This window comes from Schistocerca piceifrons, chromosome 7 (genome assembly GCF_021461385.2).
Source record: "Schistocerca piceifrons isolate TAMUIC-IGC-003096 chromosome 7, iqSchPice1.1, whole genome shotgun sequence".
Lineage (NCBI taxonomy): Eukaryota > Metazoa > Arthropoda > Insecta > Orthoptera > Acrididae > Schistocerca > Schistocerca piceifrons.
In genome coordinates this window covers 139,382,577-139,397,720 of record NC_060144.1, presented here as the reverse complement: position 1 = coordinate 139,397,720, position 15,144 = coordinate 139,382,577, and positions in this window count along the sequence as shown.

Here is a 15,144-nt window from a genome sequence, read left to right as displayed (position 1 = left end):
TTTCCTTTATTTTCATGCTGCAACAATCGCAGAAATCGTTTCAAAATTCAGCTACCGCTTTCGACTAGCTAGTGGTCATAATCATACTTTTGTTGACAATAGAACGGAAATCATACGTCCCCATTTGCAGCATGTTCATTTAGACGCTTTCAAGTTTACCACTGACTGGTCAAAATCAGTGACTGCATTTCGAAAACTCTCAAGAATTTTTCGAAGAATACCGTCTAAAGCGTTGATGACAGTCAGCTTTCTCGTCTTGATGGCCGTCTTATTTGAAATGCCTTACTCAATTCATCAATGATTTCGATTTTTCGCTTGGCACGTCAGATAAGGATATAAATAATCTTACCGAAGTAATTATTAAGACCCATCTTACTCAAGACTTTTAATAAATAATTTTGACCAATTCCATCAAAGGCTTTGTCAAAGTTTATGTGCAACGGATCTAAATCTTCCGTTTCACTAAAATTATTTGGCCCCCTGATATGGTATTTATACGTAAAAGTTCCTTTTCTTTCCAATGTTCTAGGACTCCGCTTGGTCAGAAACAAAACGGAAGTGCCGTCTTTAGTTTGTAGCAGAGCCTGACCCCTCCTTGGTAGACTTGGTTGCTGACGTGTTCGTCATGGCTTTATTTTATTTATTTATTTATTTATTTATTGTTCCGTGGGACCGAATTAAGGAGAAGTCTCCATGGTCATGGAACGAGTCAATACATGAAATTATAACACGATAGTAGAAACAGATAAAATGAAATATTAGTAACATATTCAGGCGACAATTCGTAAGTTTAAATAAAGAAAATCAACAATGTAACACTGGAATTCGCTTAATTTTTCAGCTCTTCCAGGAGCTCCTCGACAGAATAGAAGGAGTGAGCCATGAGGACACTCTTCAGTTTAGACTTAAAAGTGTTTGGGCTACTGCGAAGGTTTTTGAGTTCTTGTGGTAGCTTATTGAAAATGGATGCAGCAGAATACTGCACTTCTTTCTGCACAAGAGTCAAGGAAGTGCATTCCACATGCAGATTTGATTACTGCCTAGTATTAACTGAGTGAAAGCTGTTAACTCTTGGGAATAAGCTAATATTGCTAATAACAAACGACATTAAAGAAAATATATACTGTGAGGGCAATGTCAGAATTCCCAGACTATTGAATAGGGGTCGACAAGAGGTACTCGAACTTACACCACACACAGCTCGAACAGCCTGTTTTTGAGCCAAAAATACCCTTTTGGAATCAGAAGAATTACCCCAAAAATTAATATCATATGACGTAAGCTTATGAAAATATGCGAAGTAGACTACTTTTCGTGTTGAACTGTCACTTATTTCAGATACTGTTCTAATGGTAAATAAAGCAGCGTTTAGTTTCTGAACAAGATCCTAAACATGGGCTTTCCACAACAGCTTACCGTCTACCCGAACGCCTAGGAACTTGAACTGTTCCGTCTCGCTTATAATATGCCCAATCTGCCTGATCAAAATATCGGTTCTCTTTGAATTGTGAGTTATAAAATGTAAAAACTGAGTCTTACTGTGATTTAGCATCAAATTATTTTCCTCAAGCCACGAACTTATTTCATGAACTACATTATTTGATACTGTTTCAGTATTCCACACAAGATCCTTCACTACCAAGCTGATGTCATCAGCAAATAGAAATATTTTTGAATCACCTGTAATACTAGAAGGCATATCATTTATATAAATAAGAAACAGCAGTGGCCCCAGCACCGACCCTTGGGGAATGCCCCACTTAACAGTGCCCCATTGGGACTGAACATCACTACCACTCTCAATATTGCGGAGAATTACCTTCTGCTTTCTGTTCTTAAAGTAAGTGGCGAACCAATTGTAAGCTACTCCCCTTACTCCATAATGGTCCAACTTCTGCAGTAATATTTTGTGGTCAACACAGTCAAAAGCCTTCGTTAAATCAAATAAAACACCTAGCGCTCGCAACCTTTTATTTAATCTGTCCATAACCACACAGAGAAAAGAGAATATAGCATTTTCAGTTGTTAAACCATTTCTAAAACCAAACTGAACATTTGACAGCAAATTATGTGAATTTAAATTCTCCAGTAACCTTGTATATACAACCATCTCGATAACTTTAGCAAACACCGATGGCAGAGAAATAGGTCTATAACTGTCAACATTATCCCTGTCTCCCTTTTTATAAAGTGGCTTCACTACCGAGTACTTTAATCGGTCAAGAAACCGACCACTTCTAAAGGAAAAGATACAGATATGTCTAAGTACTGGGCCAACATACATAGAATAATACTTCAGTATTCTGCTAGATACCCCGTCATATCCATGAGAGTTCTTGGTCTTTAGTGATTTAATTATTAACTCAATCTCCGTCTTGTCAGTATCATGGAGGAGCATTTCAGGTAACAGTCTCGGAACACTTTTTTCTACGAGCGCTTTATGATTCCCTGTTGGGACTAGGTTTCTATTTAGTTCACCTGCTATGTTCAGAAAGTGGTTATTAAATACTGTACATATATGCGGCTTATCAGTAACACGAACATTCCCACTTCGCGCCGATTCTATTTCCTCGACCTGTCTCTGCAGACCAGCCACTTCCTTTACGACCATATGGTTTTAATTTTATCCTGAGACTTAGCTACTCTATCTGCATACCACATACTTTTTGCCATCCTAATAACTTTTTAAGCACCTTACAATGCTGTTTGTAATGGGCTGCTGCATTTAGATTTTGACTATTTCTAACGGTTTGATATAATTGTCACTTTGTTCTACAGGATATTCTCATCCCTCTACTCAGCCACCAAGGCTGCCTGTTTGTGCTAGTACCCTGTTTTGAACGTTCTAACGGAAAGCAACTTTCAAAGAGCGCAAGAAAAGTCTTGAGGAAAGCATTATATTTATCGTCTACTGTATCATCACTACAAACATCTTGCCACTCTTGTTCCTTGATAAGGTTTACAAAGGTCTCAACAGCAACTGGATCAGCTTTCCTAAAAAGTTGATAACTATATTTAACATGTGTTGCAGCAGAAAAATATTTTTGAGTTAAAATTTGTGCATTATGATCTGAAAGGCCATTCACCTTTTTGCTAACAGAATGCCCTTCTAGTAATGAGGAATTAACAAAAATGTTGTCTACGGTTGTTCTATTGTTCCCTTGCACTCTCGTTGGAAAGAATACGGTTTGCATGAGATTATATGAATTAAGAAGGTCTACCAGCATCCTTTTCCTTGCACAATCACTTGTACAATTAATATTGAAGTCACCACATATAACAAACTTTTTGTATTTCCTATAAAGTGAATCAAGAACCTCCTCCAGCTTTAGCAAAGTTGTTGTGAAATCGGAGTCTGGGGATTTATAAATAACAACAGTTAGAAGTTCAGCTCCACTAAATTTAACCACACCTGCACAACATTCAAACACCTTTTCAGTGCAGTACTTTGAAACATCAATTGACTCAAATGGGATACAGTTTTTCACGTACATGGCTACTCCCCCACACCGCAAAGAGCTCCTAGAAAAGCTGCCAGCCAACCTGTATCCTGGTAAAGGAAGCCTCTGAATTATCTCCTTATTTAAGAAGTATTCAGATATACCAATAATTTGAGAGTCAACATCTATAAGCAGTTCACTAACTTTGTCTCTAATAGCTTGTATATTTTGATTAAATCTACTAATTCCCTCATTAATCGGATACCTAAGCTTTGTCGAAAGTGGTTTCTTTGTTAGAGAGACTTCCCTTAAGCAGGAATACCTATCAGCTGACTTCAGTCTAAAAAAGGTGCAGCTCTAACACCCAGAACTGCAGGAATTTTCCCATGAGTGATCCCACCACCCCCACCTATGCTGTCACCTATAAGCTTTGCCCACCTCCCCTTTCCATACCTGTTGAGGTGCAGGCCATGTCTGGTGAAACCCGTCCTGCTGATATACTCCACCGACACCACTGAAATGTGACTCATGCCTTCTGTCATCAGCGCACCCCCAAGTCTCATGTTATTACGCCTGACGGCTGTATTAAGATGAGGCCGATCGTGACGCTGAAACAGTTCCACGAAATGCACATTCGTGTTGCCAGTCTGAGTGGCTATCTTTTCCAGGTCACCATCTATGTCATACTCCCCATCCCTGTCAATACTATTACCAGCCCCACCCACAATCACTACCTGATCCTCTTTAGTAAAATCCCTACATAACCCCCCTATGTTAACAGTCACCTGAGCCAACCCTGCATTAGGTTCAAATGGCTCTGAGCACTATGCGACTTAACTTCTGAGGTCATCAGTCGCCTAGAACTTAGAACTAATTAAACCTAACTAAGCTAAGGACATCACACACATCCATGCCCGAGGCAGGATTCGAACCTGCGACCGTAGCTGTCCCTGCATTAGGCTTCACAATGCTGGTGAGCTGGTACTCGCTCCCCAACACTTCCTGCAACTGCTGGCCTACTCCTCTACCATGAGAACTACCTAACAGCAGAACCTTCTTCTTTCCCTTAGACTTTGCAACTGTCCTAGCCAGCGTAACTGCTGAGGTCTGCTGCATACTTCCTACACCTACAGCTACTAGCTGCACTGGTCGCTGTGCTTATGAACTATCCTGAAGCATTTCGCTAGTCCTCGTTTTGCTAAAAACTACTTACATCGCTCCTTTACGCCACATCTGCCGTACAAACTGCCATAAACTCGGCCACATGTCGGCCAATTCTGCCTACGGCACAAGACAGACGATAAGCGGGTAGTCTTCCTCCAGGCGCTCGTCCACCGGAGACAGTAATAGTCTACCAAAATATTACTGCACATGAATATGAGGGCCTTAATCGGAGTTTCGGAGGGAAAGAAGGGCGCTACAGCTACAGTTACGCGGTGATTAGAGTTATGAAGTCGTTGGTCCACCATACAAGACGTAGAGGCGAAGTTCTTCATCCGCAGTACCTGTTTCACTTAAACCCTTTCCAGTTTCATCCGCCATGTCGATTTCCATATCACTGTCATCATCAAGTTCAGCATTTTTTTCACATTGATTACGATATTCTCTATTGCTTGTCCATTAAGTGATCTATGCATCGATGTTCAATTCGTTTTACATGTTCTCAAGCTTTCAACCAGTCGCGCTGGGTAATCTTTGATAATCAGCCTTTGGTAAGTTGTTTTAGGGTGTTTAATTTAATGCAATAAATATTTTCTGCAATTTCATGTATCATTGCATCGCAGATTAGCCCTTCATATTTCAGATCAAAGCAGTATTGACAGAGCCTCACAATAGTATATCCCTTACGCTTTAAAACGGCATCTGCCTTTAGAAAAGCCTTTGGATTATTGTAAAACACAGTTATAAAAGCTCTCGTCTTGTTAAGCCCGGCTCATTTTGTTGTGAATGAGTCACTCAATTATGTCCTTTTTGAAAGTTACACTCGCAGGGACATTATTTTTCAGTACAACAACACCAAAAACTGCAATGTTACATACAGTTTCTCTTCTAGACATTTGTGACAGTTATCTCTAGGCATGCCACTGAGATAACCTTGAGATTTACATAGCGAATCATAAATTAACTCTGTTCTTTCTACGAAAACCATTATTCCTCCTGCGTTCACAATAATGCACTGAAAAGCCAAAGAAACTGATATACCTGTCTAATATCTTAAAGGGCACCCGCAGACACGCAGAAACGCCGCAGCACGACGTGATATGTACTCGACTAGTGCTTGAAGTAGTGCTGGAAGGAACTAGCACCATGAATCCCGCAGCGCTGTCCATAAAACCGTAAGAGTACGAGGGAGAACAGAACTCTTCTGAACAGCGCGTTGCAAGACATCCAAGATATGATGAATAATGCTCATATCTGGGGTGTTAGGTGGCGATTGTAAGTATTTAAACTCAAAAAAGTGTTCCTGGAGCCACGCTGTAGCAATTCCGGACGTGTGGTGTGTCGCATTGTCCAGCTGGAATTGCCCAGGTCCGTCGGAATGCACAATGGATATAAATGGATGCAGGTGATCAGACAGGATTCTTACGTCCGTGTCACTTGTGCGACACGTATCTATGGGTATCCGGGGTCCCACATCACTCCAACTGCACACACCCCACACTATTGTGGGACCTCCACCAGCTTGAACAGTTCCTGCTGACATTCAGAGTCCATGAATTCATGAGGTGGTCTCCATACCAGTACACGTCTATCCGCTCGATGCAATTTGAAACGAGACTCGTGCGACCAGGCAACATGTTTCCAGTCATCTACAGTCCAATGTCAATGTTGACGGGTCCAGGCGAGGCGTAAAGCTTTGTGTCACGCAGTCAGCAAGGGTACGGAGTGGGCCTTCGGCTCCGAAAGCCCACATCGATGATGTTTCATTTAAATGGTTCGCAAGCTGACATTTGTTGATGGTCCAGCATTGACATCTGCAGCAATTTGCGGAAGGGTTGCACTTGAGTGACGCTGAAAGATTTTCTTCAGTCATCGTTGGTCCCGTTCTTGCAGGATCTTTTCCCGGCGGTAGCGATGTCGGAGAGTTGATGTTTTACTGGATTCCTGATTTTCACAGGACACTCGTGAACTGGTCGTACGGGAAAATCCCCACATCATCGCTACGTTGGAGATACTGTGTTCCATCGCTCTTGCACCTATTATAACTCACATAAATCTTGATAACCTGTCACTGTAGCAGCACTAACCTATCTAACAACTGCGCCAGACACTTGTCTTACATAGGCGTTGCCGCCCGCAGCGACGTGTTCTGCCTGTTTACATATACCTGTATTTGAATACGCATGCCTATACCAGTTTCTTTGGCGCTTCAGTGTAGCTCTATGACCTGCACTGTTATTAGTCATTACAGCCGAAACTTCTTACCGTTGCAGCAATTTTACACAATATAATTCATAGGCCCCCACGTTTCATCCGTGGATATCAGTAGTCTATTTGAGTCTTTTTCGTTATTTATGATTGCTTTCAAGTATTCCGCAGCATTTGCAACAATATCGAAACGTTCTGTTAGGCTGGCTCTCTTACTTTTACAGTTTTTGAAACGAAGCCCCATTTTTTTTAAGAACTGCTTCCCCTCCCTCCTAAAAATTTATCTCAGTTTTTGAAAACATAAGCACCTCTCTCAATAATGGGATTTCCTTCTCCTCAGAGTACTCCAAAATTTTTTTTCGAATAAGCTGTTTATAGAAGTCATCTAGAGAACTACTTTTCTAGAACTCCCATGTTTTCTAAGAGTTCTGACTTTTTCTCCAGTTTCTTCCGCATTCTTGAAGTCCTTAAAAACGTATTTTACTGTTCTGGCTGACTTCCCTACCATATTTGCCGCTCGCAAAATTGTTTTTCCACAAAGTTATCATTACCTGATCTTGTTTTTTTTTCTTCCTGGAAAAACTGTACACATTTTTAGTATAAACTTGAATGTGTCCACTTTCACGGCATCTTCCTCTGTTTTCCACTCTCAGGGGCGTCCATGGTTATGAATAATGCCGCACTGTTCTACTGACAGTACTTCATGAGAGCACGCTGAATCACTTCATAGCATATGCACACCATATCTGACCACAACCGTACTTGTTTACAGTAATGTCAAGGCGTGTTTCCGATAATGACTACGAGAGACCAAATGCGATAATATAGTGGTTGGGTACTAAGCCGAGCAATGCAAGAGCACGATGTGTTTGGCAACAGTGTGGCTGACAAATGCAAGCACGGCTGTTGACAAGCCAACCTCCAGTATTTACCACCAAAGGCGCCAGCTTCGACCACAAGCAGCGCATGCATCGACAATGACAGCGCTGCGGTACTACATTACATTCGTAGGTCACGTGCTCACCAAGTGCCCCATGCTGCCTATTTAAGTTTCTGCTTGATCACAAGCAAGCAGCACAAGCCCATGCTTACGCTCCCAACTTTACAATGTATGTTCCCATCGGAGCTCAAACCAGCTGTGTCTCTCTGATTCGCCAGCCGTCACCCTCGGAGCCTTCGCTTCAAATGATGCTGGTCTTCCCCGGATTCTGTTGACCTAGAACCGGTATTCTTCTATGTGAACCAGCATCTAGCATTTACCAACACGACACATTTCACGACATCGCGGTAGACCATGCCACACCGGACTTCTTCACATTCGTACCAGATCAGGAGGATCCTTTCAATTGTATCGAGCTGAATCTACATGCGTTGAACCTTGTTCTTTATGTGCTTTGTTAATAAAGTGTCACTTACATGTTACTTGGGAACTCACCATTTATTGCATACAGACTACCATCCAGAACACTAAAACAGTGAACTCCACGCAAAATACGATTTATATCTAAGGTGTCTCTCTGGCTAATTCAGTAAACTGGCTCCTTTTCATAGTGATGGCACGTGGACCCTAAGTGACCATCCTACAGTTTACCATCCATCAACTTTAATCTGCAATTTATCATCTCTGGTACACGATTTCACAATTAATCACGAATAGCATTCTTATTGTACCGACTGACGTGTCATCTGGAAACGCCTGGGATATTTACCGTCTCCTCCTGCTCTCCTGGATATAGCGTACAAATAGCTGTACTCTTAAAATCATCTTAATAAAGACACTGATTACAAAAAATGGCTTCCTTCTTTGAGGCTTCGAATAGATACTTCCTCTATTTATGCAGAGCCACCCATAGCAAAAATCGTTACAGTGTCTGGAATGAAAGTCTGGAACAGAATCTGTACAAAAGAAGAATACAGAACAGAATACCTATCTGATGTCTGTAGCAGTGACCTCTTATAATGACTCAAAATCGATACAGAAGTCCTGACACTCGAAACGGGCTTCTCTCTGTGGTTCTTATAAACTTTCCTGGAAACTACACAATTCTGTGAAATAATCTTTAATCGTACAACAAAAGGCAGCAACAACAATCTTTCTTATATAAAGCATAGAAAAAACGCGGAGCTGCTACGTAAGTAATTTTATGTTCACTGACAAACAATGAAAAATCCAGGATGGAATGTAACAATATTATGAGAAGGAAGATGCCACTCTCCAAATAGCGGAGATGCTGAATCGCAGATAGGCACAACAAAAAGACTCTCACAATTAAAGCTTTTTCGGTCAAGGCCTTCGTCAACAGTAGACTCACACACATACACACACACACAAACGTGCGCGCGCGCACCCACGCAAACGCAACTCATACAGTGAGTTGCGTTGTGTGAGTGCGTGTGTGTGCGTATGTGAGTCTACTGTTGACGAAGGCCTTGGCCGAAAAAGCTTTAATTGTGAGAGTCTTTTTGTTGGGCCTATCTGCGATTCAGCATCTCCTCTATTTGGTGAGTGACAGCTTCCTTCTCATAACATTGTTATGATCACAGTCAGATGAAAATAAATAACTCAACCGTACTAAACACCAAACAGGTAAATTTGTCATGACTATACCTTTAAGTTAACTTGCTTAAATAATTCTTTGTAACTATAATCTGGCTAATTATTTCATGACTTTTTTTTTACTTTAGATCACTATTGACGATTAAATACTTGTATAATGTTTTTAAAAAATGACATGTAGCTTCTTGCCTGTGAGGACTCTTCCCATTTGATGCCACTTCAACGGCTAAAGTGTCATTGTAGTTTCTTTTTTGAGGATATAAGATGAACATCAACAGAAGCAAAACGAGGATAATGGAATGTAGTCGAATTAAATCGGGTGATGCTGCAGGAATTAGATTAGGAAATGAGAGGCTTAAAGTAGTAAATGAGTTTTGCTATTTGGGGAGCAAAATAAGTGATGATAGTCGAGGTAGAGAGGATATAAAATGTAGACTGGCAATGGCAAGGAAAGCGTTTCTGAAGAACAGAAATTTGTTAACATCGAGTATAGATTTAAGTGTCAGGAAGTCGTTTCTGAAAGTATTTGTATGGAGTGTAGCCATATATGGAAGTGAAACGTGGACGATAAAAAGTTTAGACAAGAAGAGAATGGAAGCTTTCGAAATGTGGTGCTACAGATGAATGCTGAAGATTAGATGGGTAGATCACATAACTAATGAGGAGGTATTGAACAGAATTGGAGAGAAAAGAAATTTGTGGCAAAACTTGACTAGGAAAAGGGATCGGTTGGTGGGGCATATTCTGAGGCATCAACGGATCACCAATTTAATATTGGAGGGCAGCGTGGAGGGTAAAAATCGTAGAGGGAGACCAAGAGATGAATACACTAAACAGATTCAGAAGGATATAGGTTGCAGTAGGTACTGGGAGATGAAGAAGCTTGCGCGGGATAGAGCAGCATGGAGAGATGCATCAGACCAGTCTCAGGGCTGAAGATAACAACAACAATATCTCTGATTTGGCGTCATAAAGCTGAGTGGAACTCCTTCGAGATCTTTCCAACATAGAAATATCTCAAGCGGTTGCCGAGATTAGGTTTTCAGTATCTAACAACGCTAACTAGAAGACCACTTCTTTTGTGGACTTCTATCCTTCTATCCTTCCCTTCCACCCTTACTTTCCCTTGCCATTTCTCCTTCGTCATCGCTTAAATCTCGCTTGTAAAAGATTGTCTTCTTCACAGCCGTGGTGTGCAGCAGCAATTTACTGAGCTGTCCGTGGTACACTACACCCCCGCTTAACTTCGACTTTGTATTCTACGTCTGTTGGTGTCGTCTACTACAGTATGAATATAGGATGGTTAAAATATTGTTCACAATACAAGTATTATTTCAGTTCCGCATGATCTGTAGCGACAGCAATCAAGCTTCAAATACAACTGAGTGGATACAATGAATACAAAAATTATGTCTGAGACGTTGAGAAATTCAAGCAAAGGAAGGACTTGAAAGTAATTAAAGCTTCGAAGTAATGATGAAACATCGTTTTTGCTTCATTTCTTTGATTATTACCACAAAAGTCATTCTCACGTATTCTACAACAGCTGAAACAAACAAAATAGTGAAGAAATGTTGTTTCTGCTCCTGCTTATTTTCTGGGTTTCTACGGCATGCATAGCTCTCATGATATCAACTCGCCAGTGTTTCTTGTAAAGTCACTTGCGTAACTAGCTGGCTAGTAATTGCATTCTATCAAAGTATAAATCGCTAAAAATGCAGTATTATTTATTTGAACTATACAGGAAATGTAGTTAACAGGGCTGCGGTTGCAATGTAAAATAATCGCTCTTCTCTTTAGAAGGAAACAAGTTAACAGTCTACTAAAGGTCTCCCCTCGAGAAAACACATCCTCTTACTCAGCGAGACATAGTCAACGTATTTTAACCACAGCGGCAAATACGACGTGAGACAAAGTTTAGCTTTGAGACACAATCCAGTATACGAAGTTTAGTATAACGAATAGCCCGTTGCTTTAAATTTAAAAGATATCATCGTTTAAGGTACCATTGTGACCCAGTTCGATGTATTTCTTGGTGCCTTAACACATGTGATATCATTTTGTAACACATCATTTTAATGTTTCCCACATAATTCTTTCCTCACCGAATCTATGGAGAACGCTCTCTTTTCTTATCAGCCTAAGTGGTTTTCAGCATCGTTCAGCAACATCACATCTCACACGATTCAATTTTCTTCTTTCACGGTTTACCCACTGCTCATGATTTACATACAGTGCTGTGCTCCAAACGTGCACTCCTAGAAACTACTTTCTCCAGTTAGAGCTAATGTTTGATACTAGTAAATTTCTTCTGCATCTTCTGTCCTTCTTGCTTGCTCCATCAAGCGTAATTTTGTTTCAAGTATAGGGGATATCACGAGATAAATCAGGAATTATGTGGATTTGATTTGTTACTAGCGATCTGCTCCACCTTCACACAGTTAGTAATAATAAGGGAAACTTCCCATCGCACCCCCCTCAGATTTAGTGGTGAGGGGGCCGAGTGGGCAACCCTTCAGAAATTGAACATAGATCAAACATGAAAACAGGAAGAAGTTGTACCGAACTATGAGAAAAAAGCAAAACAGGAACAGTCAAAGGTCTCCGGACAAGAAGTGCAACATAGAGCAGTGCGAAGTATCAGCGGCGGCGAGGTTACGGTGTTGAACTGCCACATGAACCAATCGTGTTCAGACCTCACTTGCACAATTTCTTTTTTCGTTGTTTGCTGTATTCAAATTTGTTTCTCTGTCGTGCTGTAACGTCCGTCTGCAACAGCGGGGTGTAAGGAGTGGATCTATAATGACCGTTGACTCTGCACTACTACTCTATTAGCAGCCGAAAGGAAATGCTTTCTAATCGGAATCGCAAACGTTTGATCACAAGGCGACAAGTCAAACGAATTCTCCACCTGAAAACGCGTCTGGTGTATCATACACAGTATTAGTGACAACATGTGGGTCGTATTATAGGAATCTCTGACCGGCGCACCTAATTTGTACGCCTAGTAAGTGAGTGAGATATGTCTCCTTGCCCCATTTAGGTATTCGAGTGAATGTGAATGTGATCACTCCCAGGGAAATGATGAAAACATGATGATTTGTCACATAAGTTGCAACAAATGAACGCAACAGTTTCAAAGTCACATAGTTTCTCTGTGTTCTGTGAAAACATATGCCCTAACGTTTTTTTAAGTTGCGTTCTTTTTGGAAGCTTTGACTTTTGAATTCCTATGTTGCAACATAGTTCACACCCGATTATTTGTTTTCATTTCTGCGAGACATCTATGTGGTATCTCGCCTGCTCTCACTGTTCATCACATTTACTTGCGATGGTAACGTATTCTTATCACGTGACTCATATTCTATACCAACACAACAGAAAGAGAACAAATATTTCAGTGACCTGACGGACAGATCATAATCAGCTGTATTTCATTTTTATTACAAACATTGTATACACTAGTCAGTCTCCGAACCTCAGTGGTCAGCATGGCTGCTGTTATGCTGAGGTTACGGGTTCGCTTCCTGATACTGTCAGGGACTTTTCTTTGGAGAGAGGAACGGGGTGCACTCAGCTTCGTGATGACAATTAAGGGGCTACTTGAGTACGAAGTAGCTATTTCAAAGTCATGAAACATCCGGGAGAGCGGTGTTCTGACTTCACGCCCTCCCCCCCACCCCCCACCCACCACCCCCTTCTGCCACCCATCCACCTCATCTAGTGATGTCATTAACAAGGATCACGCTGCGGTCTGTCTGTGTCGACTGGATCAGAACGCAGAGCTTTGCTTTCTGATTTGCTTTGTATACATCCCTTTACACATCCCATGACGCTGACTGTAGATGCGTCGCATTTATGAAATTCACAGTTCTCTCACTGTGCAAGTGAACAGTGATAAAATGTCAGCACAAACTTCGGATTGTTGTTCCAAATTTGCTTTAAAGAAGTCCTTGATTCATTTACTTTAGCGCTGGCAAATCGGTGAGAGTGCGCTTTAGACGTACGTCAAACATTTGTATGAATCAGCAGTAGCCAAAAACAGATACATACATGATGTATTCAAAACTGTCTTGCGACATTATAGTGAAATGCAGGAAGAGCTACCTATCCAGCACCATACAAAAAAGACCGCATCCACAAATCCCAATTTCTCGTTACTTGTTAATATTTTTCCTTGTAGAATGCAATAGCAGAACAGCGCACACCCATTACGTGAGTTCGCTTTCGCCATTTCCGCGGAATTATTGTGGCATGTGTAAACACTTCCATTCAGATAATGTGGTGTCACAAACAACTGTCACTGCAAGTCATGTGGCCAGCAACGATGCCGGACAACATATACGGGCCCTACTGTAAGCAGTATACGATTTCAATGGCCCATGGAAACGTACCATTAGGTAGCCACAAAGCTAGTTAGACATCAATGCAATAGATGAAGACGACAAACTACTTTGTGGTTTTGTAGACTAGTATCTTCCGTCCAAACAGATTTATAAATAATCTTTGAAGTGAGGAATATAACGCTGCACGCAAGTCTACGGTGGAAAGTGGCAAAGTCTTAGAAGATGAAGCGGAAACCAGTTGAAATGTGATGCTACTTTTCTGTTTTCACAGTCCACGTGGTTAATAAATTGCGATCTGTGGAATATTAGAAATAAAAGTTGACAAAGGAATTTATAGTGCAAGCAGAGAAATGGAGGACGGATTTATCAGTATTAACACTCCTGCTATGTAGGGTGATGTTTTCTTTTAATATTACAGTTCATTTAGGACAACAAAAACATTGAACTATTGCATACACTCTTCACGTTAGTCTCTCTAAACATAATATTCTCATGTTTGCATCTTAATTCCACAGGGAACATAATAAATTTCTAGAATTATTTCTGTGTGCTTTGAGGTATTCTTATTGACCTTCCATCCACTATTGATGTCTTCAGTAGTGTCGACTTACTTGGATGCTCTAACTTGTTGTTCCACTCACCTTTTTAGACTTCGCTCCGGTTAACACAGAAATTGAGTTTATCCATCGAGAAAATGTGGAGGGTGTTTAAAGTCAAGTATAATCCAATAGTCGTCTGATACTGATTTCTGGATCATACATCTTACGTACCTACCTTTCGAATGTTTAAATACATTTCTGACATTTTCGCATAGTCTAAAACGAACAGCATTAACGAACGAACATTAATAGCCGTTCTGTGGTGAGTGCTTCCATCGAATTGCGTGTTAGAATGCCTGCAGCGGAAAATATATGCGGCTTTTCGACGCGGAATATAAGTGTTAAATTTAAACCGCAGATAATTCCATGATCCAGTCATACGATGCAAATCTTGTGAAACTAATCGCATGATTCACATGTTTTCCGCACGTCTGATAATGATCACGATGTAAAACGAAATAAACTCAAACAGTTCATTGAACGAGAGAGAATGTAGCAAGGGCCATTATACTGAATGAAAAAGCGATACAAAATTGTCTTCAGAACGCGGTAAAAGTTAGGACCGTCTCATATAAAAAGGAGGTCCATAAGGGACTTACAAAGGTTAATTTTAATTGACTGTAACAGAAAACTGTATCCTCTGAATATCCGCTTACCCCCATGTAGCGGTAGCGATAAGGGGTGATTATCGATATATAAATATATTTAATGGATGTAAAATGAATGTAAACCTAGTGAAAAAATGTCTCCTTACGTTTTGATTCATTGTGAAGTATAAACCTAATGTTAAGTTATAATTTAACATAAAATATTAGCTTACACCGTTAATTCCA